This window comes from Dasypus novemcinctus, chromosome 21 (genome assembly GCF_030445035.2).
Source record: "Dasypus novemcinctus isolate mDasNov1 chromosome 21, mDasNov1.1.hap2, whole genome shotgun sequence".
Classification (NCBI taxonomy): domain Eukaryota; kingdom Metazoa; phylum Chordata; class Mammalia; order Cingulata; family Dasypodidae; genus Dasypus; species Dasypus novemcinctus.
The window spans coordinates 64,886,427-64,898,864 of NC_080693.1; the positions used below are offsets into that span (position 1 = coordinate 64,886,427).

The following is a 12,438-nucleotide window of genomic DNA, read 5'->3' on the forward strand; positions in this document are numbered from 1 at the left end:
TTCATGGCCCTACAGAAGTTAATAAAACCAAAGAATGACAAATAAATTGTTTCCTTTACATGTTTTGCCTCACTTAGTCATTAACCTCATTAGGAGTGATAAGGAAATGGAAGCTGAGAGAGATCAAGGAACTTCCCAAGATCCCACAGCTGATAAATGGCCTGCCTCTACCCCCACCCCCAGGAGATGCCAACTCCAGCTCAAGGGAAAAGGTGCAATCATTTCAGTGAATGGGGAAAGCTTTCTGGAAGCGCGAAGTATAAGCCAGGTTCAGGTGGGCAGGGAGGAGAGCTCCTCAGCTGGGAGTCCAGGTGCAGGGGAACATCAAGGCTGGTCTGGCAGGAAAGGTTTGTAAGAAAGCAGGAGGCTATGAGGTCTGTAAGGGACAGAAGCAGGGTGGCCCTAGAACTGGATGATGCTCTGATTCAATCCCTGGCCTATGGGATGGGTAGATGGTAAACAGGACCCTGTGTCAGGACCTCCCTAAGTGAGACAGAGGGAGGCAGGATCTGCAGAGGAATGCCGCTGCAGGCCAGCTCTGGCAGGACATGACAGACGTCTAGGAAGAGCATTTGCCTTGGACGCAGCCCCTGCCTGACTGCTTCACCAGTCACCATATTCTTTGTTCCCACCTACCTGGGGATCAGCTCACACCTGGACCTAGAGGGCAAAAAAAGGAATGTGCGCGTCAGTTAAACAAATGGCACAGACCTATCCCTGAGTCACCCCTGCCAATGTGTCTGACCCTGGAGCTTAGGTTCCTTTAAGCTGCCCAAGTGCAGTCAGGGAAACTGCCCTATAGGCAAAGTGCAGGTTCTCGGGTCACAAGACCCTGAGACTCAACACCCTCAGCAATTTCAGTGGCCTAAAGCCTCTTGCCCTCAGGCCTGCCCTTCCGGATGGAGTCCTCAAGCTCCCTTAACTGCCCTGTCCTAGCCAGTCAGGCCAGGTCCCCAAGACATGGATCTCAAAAATCTGAACAACAGCCTGTCCCATTAAGGCCTCATTAACTAATTAATTGAGAATAATGTGGTATGAATGGAGAGGGGGTGTTAGTAAGCAGGTGCTCTGGTCAAGACATCCTCTCCTAAACCAAAGTACACTGAAGATAAGAGAGGTCAGAGGAGGGCCACACAAGTAACCGACTCCTAAAACAAAGTGTCAGAAAAGCCACATAATAACAACAGCTCAGAGGAATCTAGAAGAAAGCAGTTACTTGACAATTTGCAAAAGAGGACCAAGACCTTGGGATTCAGGTTCCAATTTAGGGCATCCTTTTGTTTGTAAGAAGCCAAGGTACTCTGCCTAGTCATATCTGTTCCACAATGCCTTAGGGAGGCAGGAACCAACTCAGAGGCAGGAATCCAACAATCTAGACACAAGAAATCACTGGTGGAATGAGATGCAGCTATGGGCCTTGACTGCTGGTCAGCACGCCATCATCCACCTAAGCCACCCAGGACCCAAATCAAACAGATTATGTGACAGGGTTCAATTTCTGTCCTCAAAACTGTCTTTGGGCAGCAGACTTGGCCCAGTGGTTAGGGCGTCCGTCTACCATATGGGAGGTCCGCGGTTCAAACCCCGGCCTCCTTGACCCGTGTGGAGCTGGCCCACACACAGTGCTAGAGTGCTCTGCCACACAGGGGTGTCCTCCACGTAGGGGAGCCCCGCGCTCAAGGAGTGTGCCCCATAAGGAGAGCGGCCCAGCGTGAAAGAAAGTGCAGCCTGCCCAGAAGTTGCACCACACACACGGAGAGCTGACACAAGATGACGCAGCAAAAAGAAACACAGATTCCTGTGCCGCTGACAACAGCAGAAGTGGAGAAAGATGACGCAGCAAATAGACATAGAGAACAGACAACCGGGGTGGGGGGGAGGGGGAGAGAGAAATAAATAAATAAATAAATCTTTTTTTTAAAAATCCTCTCTTTGTTGACAAGAACCAAACCAAAGAGGGGTGTGGCTTCAAAGAGACCTATGCTGAAGTGAGTTAAGGGGAGAAATTAGGCAACACTACCAAATAACTCTCAAAAAGTCTACCAGGGGAAAGGTGACTTCTGCCCTTTAGAAAAACTCCAAATCATGTGATACAGAGGCTAAGTCTACCTCTACCCCTAAGTATTGATTCACCCTGGAAAGCTCTGTACCATTCAGATATACACAAGCTTTTCTAATCTCATACTTTGATCTCATTTAATTCTTACAACTGTAAAATGATTAGCAGAGAAAACTAAGGCTCATTAGAAGCAGGCCTCAGATAAGGGACAGACTTCTCTGGTTTCCTCATTCCCAAGTTCTGTGCCGTTCCACCACGTCAAACAGTTTCAGGTCTTTGGCTCAAGGAGTTTCAGGCAAACTAATTACTTAAGAGAGTTTTAAGGATACTCAAAAGCTTCATTTTTATCTGCAAGCAAGTAAACCCTAAAACCAACTTGCCAATCAGATCTATAGCCCCAATGAGCTGAGCCCAGGTCCTTTCCACTGGACCCAAGTTTCAGAGCTATCATTTCTTAATTGTTCCAATACATAGTTAGGAAGGAATTATCCTTGTTGTTTTTCTTCATTATACTGTCTTGCCTTCCATATATATTCAATTTTACTTCCTCTGAAACCAAGGAAGAAAAAAAAAGCAGAATGGCTTAGATGAAACTTACATTAAAAGAAGAAATGGACAGTTGGCTTCAACGCTTTCAAATGAGTTTTCAAAACATTCAACCCATCAGTAAACAGCAACTTCTTCTCTTGTCTTTAGGGACTCCTCAGCCATTCCCAACAGCCTTCCCTCTACTGGCTGAATCAAATTGTGTACCCGGCTGTTCAGAACAGCCTGATGTTTAAGCCATTGAGCTCCAGTACTAATTGATGAGTCATGTTTTTCAGCTGGAAAAGACTGACAGTTACCAGTATGGGAAAAAAATGACAAAGTGATCTTCTGATTCAGAAAGGCAGGTGATCTTCCAGTCATGTGAGTGCTGAATGAGTAAATAGTACCTTTCTTCCATCTGAAGTAAGTTGGATTTCTGGACAAGTACCCTGTGAGAGGTGGGGAAGACTTAGTCTTTGGAGCAATTAAATACCACCTGGAGGGTTAGAAACTTCTAGAAGTTTGTGAGTCTCAGACCAAGGGCTAGTAGGCAAGGGCAGAAATGTGAAGTTGGTGAGCACTCAGTATCTTTCTTTCCTTTCTCCTTTCTTTCATCTAATAACACCCATCTCCCCAATATTCCTGTCCTATATCCCATAGGAGTCTATCTAGGACAAAATTCTGAATGAATACGAACTGAAACTTTGCCTGTCTCATTCGCCATTACATTTCCAGTGCCTAGAACAGTGCCTGCCATACAGTTGTGGTGGTGGTGGGGGAAACAATAACACACACAAACACAAGAACCACTTGCTGAATGAAATGATAAGCAAAATAAAAATAAGGCACAAGGCAAGTATTACTGTCTCCATTTCACAGACTGGAAAGTTAAGGTATACAACTTGTAAGTGGTGGGGTCAGTATGGAGAGCTTTCCATTAAACAAACTACTTACGAGGCTGAAAACCATTCAGGTATATTTCACTATAATGAAGGGCTAGTGAAGGGAAACAGCATTCAGTGCTTAAAGGAATTAGAAAATAACGATGAAATGGCAAGCAAAGGCAAGGTGTCCCCTTTGGGGCCCTTTAAGTTGCTGTATAAGGACAGCCAACCCTTCTCAAGTGAGATGACCAGAACTCAGAGGGAATGTGCACCAAAAAGACCTAGGAGACTGACTGTAAATTCTGGGCTGGGGCCTGGGTGACTCAAGAAAGTCTCTTTGCCTCAGCTACTGAGATAATTCAACTCCCTGCATTCAGAGGTAACCCAAAACAGCCAAAATTCAATGAGACAGCACCTGCAAAAGGAGGAAGTGATTCAATGGCCTCTGTACCCACTGAGGCCTCAGGATCCCCAGGACCCACTCACCAATGCACCAATACCTTTCACAACATGAAACATCATCTCTGGCACCCATCCTGTACCCTTTGTTCAGTGTTGGGACTGAGCAGCAAACAGCCCTGGTAGGGAGGAGCACTGGAAGAGGGTCCTTTGCAAGTACCAGGACAATGCACATGGATATGGTTCTGTCATCATGACCAACCCCACACAGTGGAACTCCCCGAGGGTCTCCAGGGCCAAAACACCAGCCAAAATGACGTGATGGCTTCCACTGCCCCAGGCCAAGAGAGTTGGGTGAATGACCATCTGTCATCTCCCAAGTATGTGCATGATGCCTCCATTCCAGCAGACAGGACAAGTAATTTAATATGAATGCCAGAACACAATTCCTGGGGACAGGTACAGGGGATCAGACACCAAAGGAAAACCCCAACCCCCGAGAAAGGGAGGGAAGGAACTCTATTTCTCAACACTTATTTACCAACTAAGGCTCTGCACACCCCCAATCAGGTCGTTCAGTAGCCAGCTTCCTGGCTCTGAGCAAGCACCTGGATTCAGATGCCGAGGAGCAACTGGTGGGGTGGGCAGGGGGCTCTGCACTAAAGGCTCAAGTTAAGCAAGGGCTGGGTCAAGAGAAGAATGAGTACGAAAAGTTGGGGTGTGACAGCAGAGGTGAAAGAACACAGAAACCTTACATTTGAGAAGAATGGGTGAAGGTTGGTAGGAACTGGGAAGTAAGCGGTGGGGGCAGTTAAGCCTAGACTTAGGGACAGGATGTCCACAGGATGATAGGAAGTGGAAAGATGACTGGAGTTTCAAGATGCAGGAAATACATGGTGTGCTAGGAAGTCAGGGGCTGAGTTTGTGAGAAGATATATATATGACCCAGGATAAGTTTGGGATCAGAGCTACCAAGAAGAAACGGATGAGCTCAACAAGGCACCTACTTTGGTGGAAGGTCTTAAATGAGAGTGGGCCCGAGGTGGGGTGTTTGGGATGAGCAGAACTTGGGGGGGAGGTGAGAGACTGGGATAAAAAGGCTTCCAAATCTAGGCGCTTGCTCAGAGCCAGGCAGTTAGCTACTACCTGAGGTAAGGGCTGGGGTAAGGTCAGGGGAGAAGATGGAAGAGACGACCCAGCGGTGGTCCTGCAGGTCGAAGGCTGGGGGCGGACTGCGGGGGAGTGGGCCGAAGGAGGGACTGGGTGAAGTTGGGCCTGGGAAGGGGTGCGCGTTCTGAGGCCAGTCTCAAGGCAGCCAAGGGTGTAGGATCACAGAGAGGGCTGGATGCGCACCGCCCGTCTGCATCTCGGCCCCGCCGCCCCTCCGCTGCCCTCCTCGCCCCTGACCCCAGACTCACCAAGGGGGGCGGGCAGGGGGGCAGGGGCCACTCGCGGCGGCGGCAGCCCCTCAGCCTCTGGCCGGAAGCTGCGGCCTCTCGGCCACTGACAACAGGACGCAGCCCGGCGGCGCCTGACGCCATCACGCTGGCTTTGCGCTCCGGGCCCGCCCTCGGCACGCGGAGCCAATCGCGAGGTCCGGAGGAGCCGCGGGGCGGGGCCAGCCGCGGGCCGGCCCCTCGAGCCAACCGTTGGTCTCGGGTACTGGGAACCCAGCGGCAGAGCCTGGCGCGGAGAGGGGCTGGCTGCTCTGTGAGGGGCATCGTGTTCACACCGATCTGCCTGGGACTAGATCCTGGCTTCTAGGTTCTCTACCTCGCTCGGCCCCAGCACCATCTGCTGAACTATGGAGCGTGTCTTCGCCTCCCCGAGCCGAAGTTTGCCCCCTTGTACAACGAGAGCAAGAACGCCTGCTCTACTTTTGCCTTCCCCGAGGGCATCAGTGCAGCCCCGCAGGCAGAGCCCAGGCCCAACTGGGACCGCGAGCCTCGTAGATTGCAGGAAAACAAACATGTTTGACCACACCAGTACCAGGGGCACTCCTTGAGGTCCGCCAGAGCGCTCAACTGTAATCGGCCCCTTAGTCTCGAAGCCAAACTCAGCATGTAAATGCAATGCCTTCCCCCCAGCGTGGGACATGACACCCGGGGATGAGCCTCCCTGGCAACGAGGGACCACTATCAACTACCAACTGATGATGCAACTGGAAAATGACCTTATACGGAAGGTTCAATGCAGATCAGCAGAATATCCATGTCTACATAAAATACCATGACTTTAAAATGCTGTTTGACCTAAAGTAAGGGGGAAATGGAAAGGAGAAATGAGTTTATATGGCTACGAGTTTCTAAAAAAGAGTCTGGAGGCTGGCAGAAGGTTTGCCCTCATGCACAACTGAGCAGAGTCAGAGAGACAGATAAAGCAGATACAACCCCCAGATATTGGTTCCTTTGAGGGCTAAAGAGACCCATGGCAGTTATGGTCATGGCCGATGGGGTTAACTACCAGGGCAGATGGCCCCTCTTTGGAAATGGTGTTTATGTGGGATGAATCTGGACTCAGATGGGATCTCCCTTCATAAGACTTTCATGCTAATGTGCTGGAGGTGCAGTTAATGTTGGGGTTTAAGATATATTTAGGGGATTTGAATCTCTGGACTGACAATGTAATAGCCAGATCCTGAGCCTCAACAGACTCCAGCACCTACAATCTGATTTATTGGACTTACCACACTCAGCTAAGATGGAGGTGAAGAAGGACAACCACCACACCATGGAGCCTAGAGTGATTACAACTGAAAATGGGAGGATTGCATCCAGCATCCAGGTGGAATCTGAGCCTCCTCTTGACATAAAGGTGCAATGGACATAACCAATCCAGTGTCCACATAGAAGAGGTGGCATTGGATTGGGAAAAGTGGACATAATGGACAAAGGGTATGGGGAAAGGCAGGAAGAGATGAGAGGTGGAGGCGTCTTCGGGACATGGAGCTGCCCTGGATGGTGCTTCAGAGGTAATCACCGGACATTGTAAATCCTCACAGGGCCTACATGATGGAATAGAGGAGAGTATGGGCCATGATGTGAACCAATGTATATGAGGTGCAGAGGTGCCCAAAGATGTACTTACCAAATCCAATGGATGTGTCATGATGATGGGAACGAGTGTTGTTGGGGGGGGGAGAGGGGGGGGTGGGGGGGTGGGGTTGAATGGGACCTCACATATATATTTTTAATGTAATATTATTACAAAGTCAATAAAAAATAAAAAAATTAAAAAAAAAAAAAAAAAAAAAAAAAAAAAACTGTAATCGGCCCCAAATCCACGCGCGCCATGTAAGCCCAAGGTCCACTTACTCTCGTCTAGCCGAGTAGTCGTTCTTTTGCTTATCTTGGTAAAATATGACATTTCTCATTCAGGGCAAGGGGCATCAGCAGGCCCCATGCTTGTGGGCAACTTACACGTCTAACGGGGCCGAAGTATTGGGTGGGTCGGGCCCGGGGAGGTACAGCCACAGGAAGGTCCCGAGGACATACAGGAGGTGGCTGGGGAACAGCTCAGTTCCTGGAAGCGCGCTCTGCTGACCTCAGCCCGCGCTTCTTGTGCTTCATCAGCCTCCCCCCGGGGGTTGATTATGAGGACCACGAACCATGTTTTTCTTAAATGTTGCAAAGAGAGTCATCATTAAGGATGTGTTCTAGCAAAGAGAGCATAAAGCAAGAAAGAAGAGAAGGGAGTCAGGAAATAAAGGCCCCAACCCAGGAAGAAGTGAGGGGAAATCTCAGGAGGATAGCTGTGTGACAGGCCTGGGTGGCCCAGAAGTGGGGGAAAGGAGGGGCAAGGAACTGCTGTGCACCTTCAGGTTTCATTACCGTTCGTTTCATTTCATTTAGTACTCTTAACTTTTACACAAAAGGGCAAATACTGTATGATTGCGTTACTATGACTCAAATATGTTGTGTAACATGTTTCATGATTTTAAAAAAATGTATATGTATCCAATACATTTAATTGAGAAGTATATGTTTTTTAAGACAACATAAGTATATGTTTTTATTCAACTGTGTTTTTCTTTTTTCTTTTCAATTATTAAATGTACAAAATAAAGGTAAAAAAAAATTTTAAACCATGTCTATGATTAGAAAAAATTTTTTAATCCATTTTCAGAAGAGAGCTTGGGAAGAAATAGATGGAAAACCCAGCGTCTTACACCAGAACCCAGGAGAATACCAGCTATTACAGTGTAGAGAGGCTTGCATTCATACTGGTTTGATGATTTCCCTCAGATACCAGGTAGGGATATATCTGGGGTTCAAACAGGAAATGTTCTAGCTCAAGTACTCAAAAGAGCTATTAAAGGCAGGGAGCCCAGACTCGACTGGGAGGGCAAAATTTAGCCAGAATTATAATAACTGTAGCTAGTTTTTTGTGTTCTTACTACTGGCCAGTAGTAAGTAATCCTTGCATCTGTTGATACTATCCCCAATTTACAGATGAGGAACTGAGGCTCAGAGATTTTGGATCTTGCCTGAGGTCATACATCCTGGGCTCTGAGCTTGGGGTAGGGACCACAAAGTATTGTGACTAACTTCTCTTCTCTGGACCTTGATATAATTCGAGTTAGAAATTTCTGCCTTCAGTGGTATCCAAAGGGGCTTGTGAAAAATACTGACACATGTAGGGGTGCCCTGGGCTCCATACTGTTTTAGGGAAGGTCCACAGAACAGGTGGTATGGGTTAGAACTGGCTCCAAAGCCCACTTGCTCAGCCACCAGACTGTGCTGCCTTTCCAACCAGTATCAAAAAGACCTGAGAAATCCAAAGAAAAAGAAAAGAACCAAAAAGAAAAAAAAAAGACCTCGGTGGGAAGTGGATGTTCCTCAAGTAGTTGGGTACCCATCTACCATGTGGAAGGTCCCGGGTTCGGTCCCAGTGCCTCCTAAAGACAAACTAGAAGCTGCACCTGCCACAAGGAGCTAGATGCTGAGCCTGCAGCAACGAGCAGATACCTAAATGAGCAGATGCCACAAGCCAGCAGACACCACAGCCCATGAGGAGTGAATGAGGCTCAGGCCATTGGGCACTCACCTCCCATGTAGGAGGTCCTGGGTTTGGTTGCCAATGCCCCCTGGAGTTGGCAAGCAAAAAATGAGCAGACAGATAAGAACCACTTGGGGAGGAGGGGGGGTATAAATTTAAAAACAAACAAACAAAAAAGACCTAGGTTAGAATTGTGCATCTATAGCTCATTAGTTGGGTGGCTTTGGGTCCCCAAGAACCTTAACTTAAGCCTGTTTCCTTATCTGTACACTGGGGCTAATAACTGGTGTTTACTAAGGAATATAAGGGGTACTCACAGCAGCCTACCTGGCAAACAGTAGGGTTTCCATCTTCCATAAATAGATTGAAGGACATCTCCTGGAGGCCTGGAGGACAAATGAGAAGATAGAAAACAGAAAGGAACTGTCAGGGGTTAGGGGATGCGAGAGATGTGGTGAAGTTCAAATTCTTGAACCCCACTCCTTAGGGCCTAGGTGGGACACAGGAATCTGCATTTAGGATTTATTCTCACGGGATTCTGATTCCTGGGTTTTCCCATTCTATTTTTAGTAACTCTGGACAGTGCTTTAAATCTAAACTGATGTGCCAGTGGGATGTGTGGCGCCCTCTCAGCACTGGCCTCCAACTGGGCCTACATAACCTCTTTTCCTGCTTGCCCGGTGTTTTCTGTATCTCCCCTTCCATTCTGGCCCCCTCTTCTTAATCTCTTTCATTCTATGACTTTTTAGCCTTCTCTCCATCCCTTGATCTATTTACCCTCCCTGTCCATTCACCTGCAATGCCTTTTCCCCTACTCATCTGGGAAGGCTTGGTTCAAAGTTGTGTCCTCTAGGCTCTCTTGTTCTGGTCCCATAGCTGCCCTTCTCCCAGGATGCGTTGCTTTATTCAGCTTTCCAAAGTGGTATATGGTCCCAGAAGGTGTAAAACAAGATGAGAAGAGGGTGACAAAGCTAGAAGACTGTGCAGAGAGGTGGGGAGGTAAAAGAAGATCAAGAGAGGAGGCTCCTAAAAAAGCAGACAAGAGATTTCTCCACAGATCCTACAGAGAGCAGATGCACAAAAATTCCATTGAATAACTAGAGGATAGTATGTGTTCTATTGGAGAGTGTGGTAGCTTAAAATTATTTTATGAATTCCAAAAAGAGAAACAACATGTTTGTATACTATTCCTCTGGTGTGTGATACCTTTGAATGCATTAAATTCAGTTGAGGGGCCTTTGATTAGATGACTTGACAAGATTGTTTTAGGGCTTTTGCCTGGACTAGGTTAGTGAGGCATGACTCAGGTTGAGTTTCCGTCCCCTTGCTGGGTCTGATATAAATGGAAACACAGAGAGACTCACTCAGACAGAGACAGAGGGAAAAGGCTCTGTCATTTTTAATCCTACTATTTGATAGAGAGGAGAGGCTCAAGTAGCTGAAGCCCAGGATAGAAATGAACCATTTGCCTAATATCTTGCAGCTGAAATCGGGAAGAAAGCGAATCAGCTGAACCCGAGAGAAGAGGCCTGGTAAGAGACAAGCCCTACACCTGGTTGACTCATCTGAGCTCCAGGAGACAGTTACAGTCTAGAGGAGAAGGCAGAGACCATCAGAGAGAGCACCTGCCTCTTGCTTCAACACATGACAGCTAACTTGGGTGAGAAAGCCCCTCTTATGTTGCCTTGAGTTGGACTTTTCATGGCTTTGGAACTGTGAGCTTTTACCCCAAATAAATACCCTTTATAAAAGCCAAAATATCTGCAGACCATTAACCCGACCTGCCCCTCCCGCCATGGGGACCTCGTGTGCAGTGGGTGCTGACTGCAGCCTCCTCAGTGTATGAGGCCTGCTGCTTGTAGCGGTTGCCCTAAGGAACCTTGGAGACAGCCCTTGCCTATCGATGGTCCTGTCTGTGACCCCGTGCCATTCCCAATCTAGGCTCCATACGCATTTGTGAGGTGACTTTGGAAAGCCTGAGGGGATGGGGCCTGGGGCCACATCATTCAAGTCATCATGTCCATCCACAGCAAGCTTCAGAACAAAGAGCATGTGACTGAGGTGCTGTGCAGTGCCAACTTCAAGTTCCCTGGCTGCCAGAAAATCCACAGCTCCAAGACGTGGGGCTTCACCAAGTTCAATGCTGACGAATTCGAAGACATGGTGGCTGAGAAGTGCCTCATCCTGGACGACTGTGGGGTGAAATGCATCCCCAGTCATGGCCCCTTGGACAGGTGGCAGACCCTGCACTCGTGAGAGCTTTGCCAGCACTGCCCTCAACTGACATATGCCCTCCAATAAATGACTTCTTGGCCGCCTAAAAACAAAGAAAGCCAAATATTTCTGGTCCCTTGCATCAGTAGCCCTTTGGCAAACTAAAACAGGGAGGGCAGGTCATGCTTGAGCCAAGCTACTAATGCTCTCAGCAGGCCCCCCCTTGAACAACAGCCTGGATTTTCTAGACTCAATAGTGCCAGTAATGACCAGAAACTCCATCTCTTTGCCAGGTAACTGGATTTCCTCTGGACAAGTGTACTTGAACAAGTTACCTTAGCCCCACTCTGCCTCCCAGCCTTGGTTTCCTTGTGTATTAATTGGAGAAAATAAGATCTACCTCACAGGTAATTTATTAATTTATTTATGTAATACTTAAATGAAATAACATGCACTCAATACCCAGTAGCTATTAGTGACAGGACATTATTTGCTCTGCAAACGGTCTCTGATGCACACAAGCACTTGGGCGCTCCCTGCAGTAACTGGCCCTCCAAGGAAGCTGACATCACAGGTTGGAAATCACTGGTCCATGAGTTGCCTTTCCAACAGAAAAACTTGTACTCTCCTGCCCCCTTTTGGTCTTCCTGCTTTAACTGGCTTGAATTTAGGATGCAGCCAAGCAGAATCTCCAACCCCTACCTACTACATGAATTCTCAGACTTGCTCAGGAGGTAGGGCTCTTGGAAGCTGTGGTCCATTTTACAGATCACTTATTTCCCTAGGAATAATCTTACCAGCAGGAATTATGGCTGCTGGGTTGTTTTTTTTTTTTCCCATTCAAAATGAAATAAAAATCACCTGCACATATTTTTCAGGAAAAAAAAGCTGTCAACCTGTGCATGAGAGAGAGCTGGTTGAGTTTTTCTTTTATTAATTCACTTTGTTGCCCATGAGCTAATAATAGCACAGAAATGGCAGTAGAAGCTCAAAAGCTTAAGCTGTGGGGGAAAAAATAAAATGTGAAATCATAATATCTATTAATTTGCTTTGTTTTAGGCAAGTTATAAAGAGATATCCTGGGAACATTGCCCTAGTATACAATAACTCTATACGAGGATTCCTAATTTCTGATTCAGTTTTTAAAATTTAGTTTTTTGAATACTTTATACAAACACATGAGATAAAATTCAAAAGGTACAAAAGTGTTTATGGTGTTGCATCCCCCAATTCTTTTCCCTGAGGCCTTTACCATTACCAGTTTCTTGTGGGTCCTTCCAGAGGTATTCTGTACCAGAGTTGTCCAATAGGATTTTTTTATGATGGAAATAGTCTATATCTGCACTGTCCAATATG

The 12,438-nt window shown here is 47.3% G+C and overlaps 1 protein-coding gene, 1 long non-coding RNA gene and 1 other non-coding gene across 14 annotated transcripts in view; 2 read left to right on the plus strand and 1 right to left on the minus strand.

Moving 5' to 3' along the window:
* LOC101412804 (leucine-rich repeat-containing protein 37A2-like) overlaps positions 1-5,437 on the minus strand; it is a 72,244-nt gene extending 66,807 nt beyond the window's left edge. For 7 of the 12 annotated variants that reach the window (XR_011646910.1, XM_058284409.2, XM_058284404.2 and 4 more), the window contains exon 1: positions 5,289-5,411. The gene's annotated coding sequence lies outside the window, so the exon portion shown is untranslated. Of the gene's footprint in view, positions 1-636; positions 661-2,657; positions 2,929-5,288 lie in introns of those variants that run through there. The other 5 variants (XM_071210718.1, XM_058284401.2, XM_058284402.2 and 2 more) reach the window with 4 other exon arrangements.
* Positions 5,438-7,130: 1,693 nt separating this feature from the next.
* The window catches only part of LOC105744676 (uncharacterized), a 146,799-nt gene continuing 141,491 nt past the window's right edge, over positions 7,131-12,438 (plus strand). Inside the window, exons 1-4 of the long non-coding RNA XR_009182498.1 lie at positions 7,131-7,163; positions 7,996-8,121; positions 10,352-10,528; positions 11,376-11,489. This is a non-coding gene — a long non-coding RNA (uncharacterized lncRNA). The remainder of the gene's footprint in view (positions 7,164-7,995; positions 8,122-10,351; positions 10,529-11,375; positions 11,490-12,438) is intronic.
* On the plus strand, positions 10,630-10,760 carry LOC131275154 (small nucleolar RNA SNORA70). Its single transcript, XR_009182590.1, has one exon. It is a non-coding gene; the product is annotated as a small nucleolar RNA SNORA70 (small nucleolar RNA).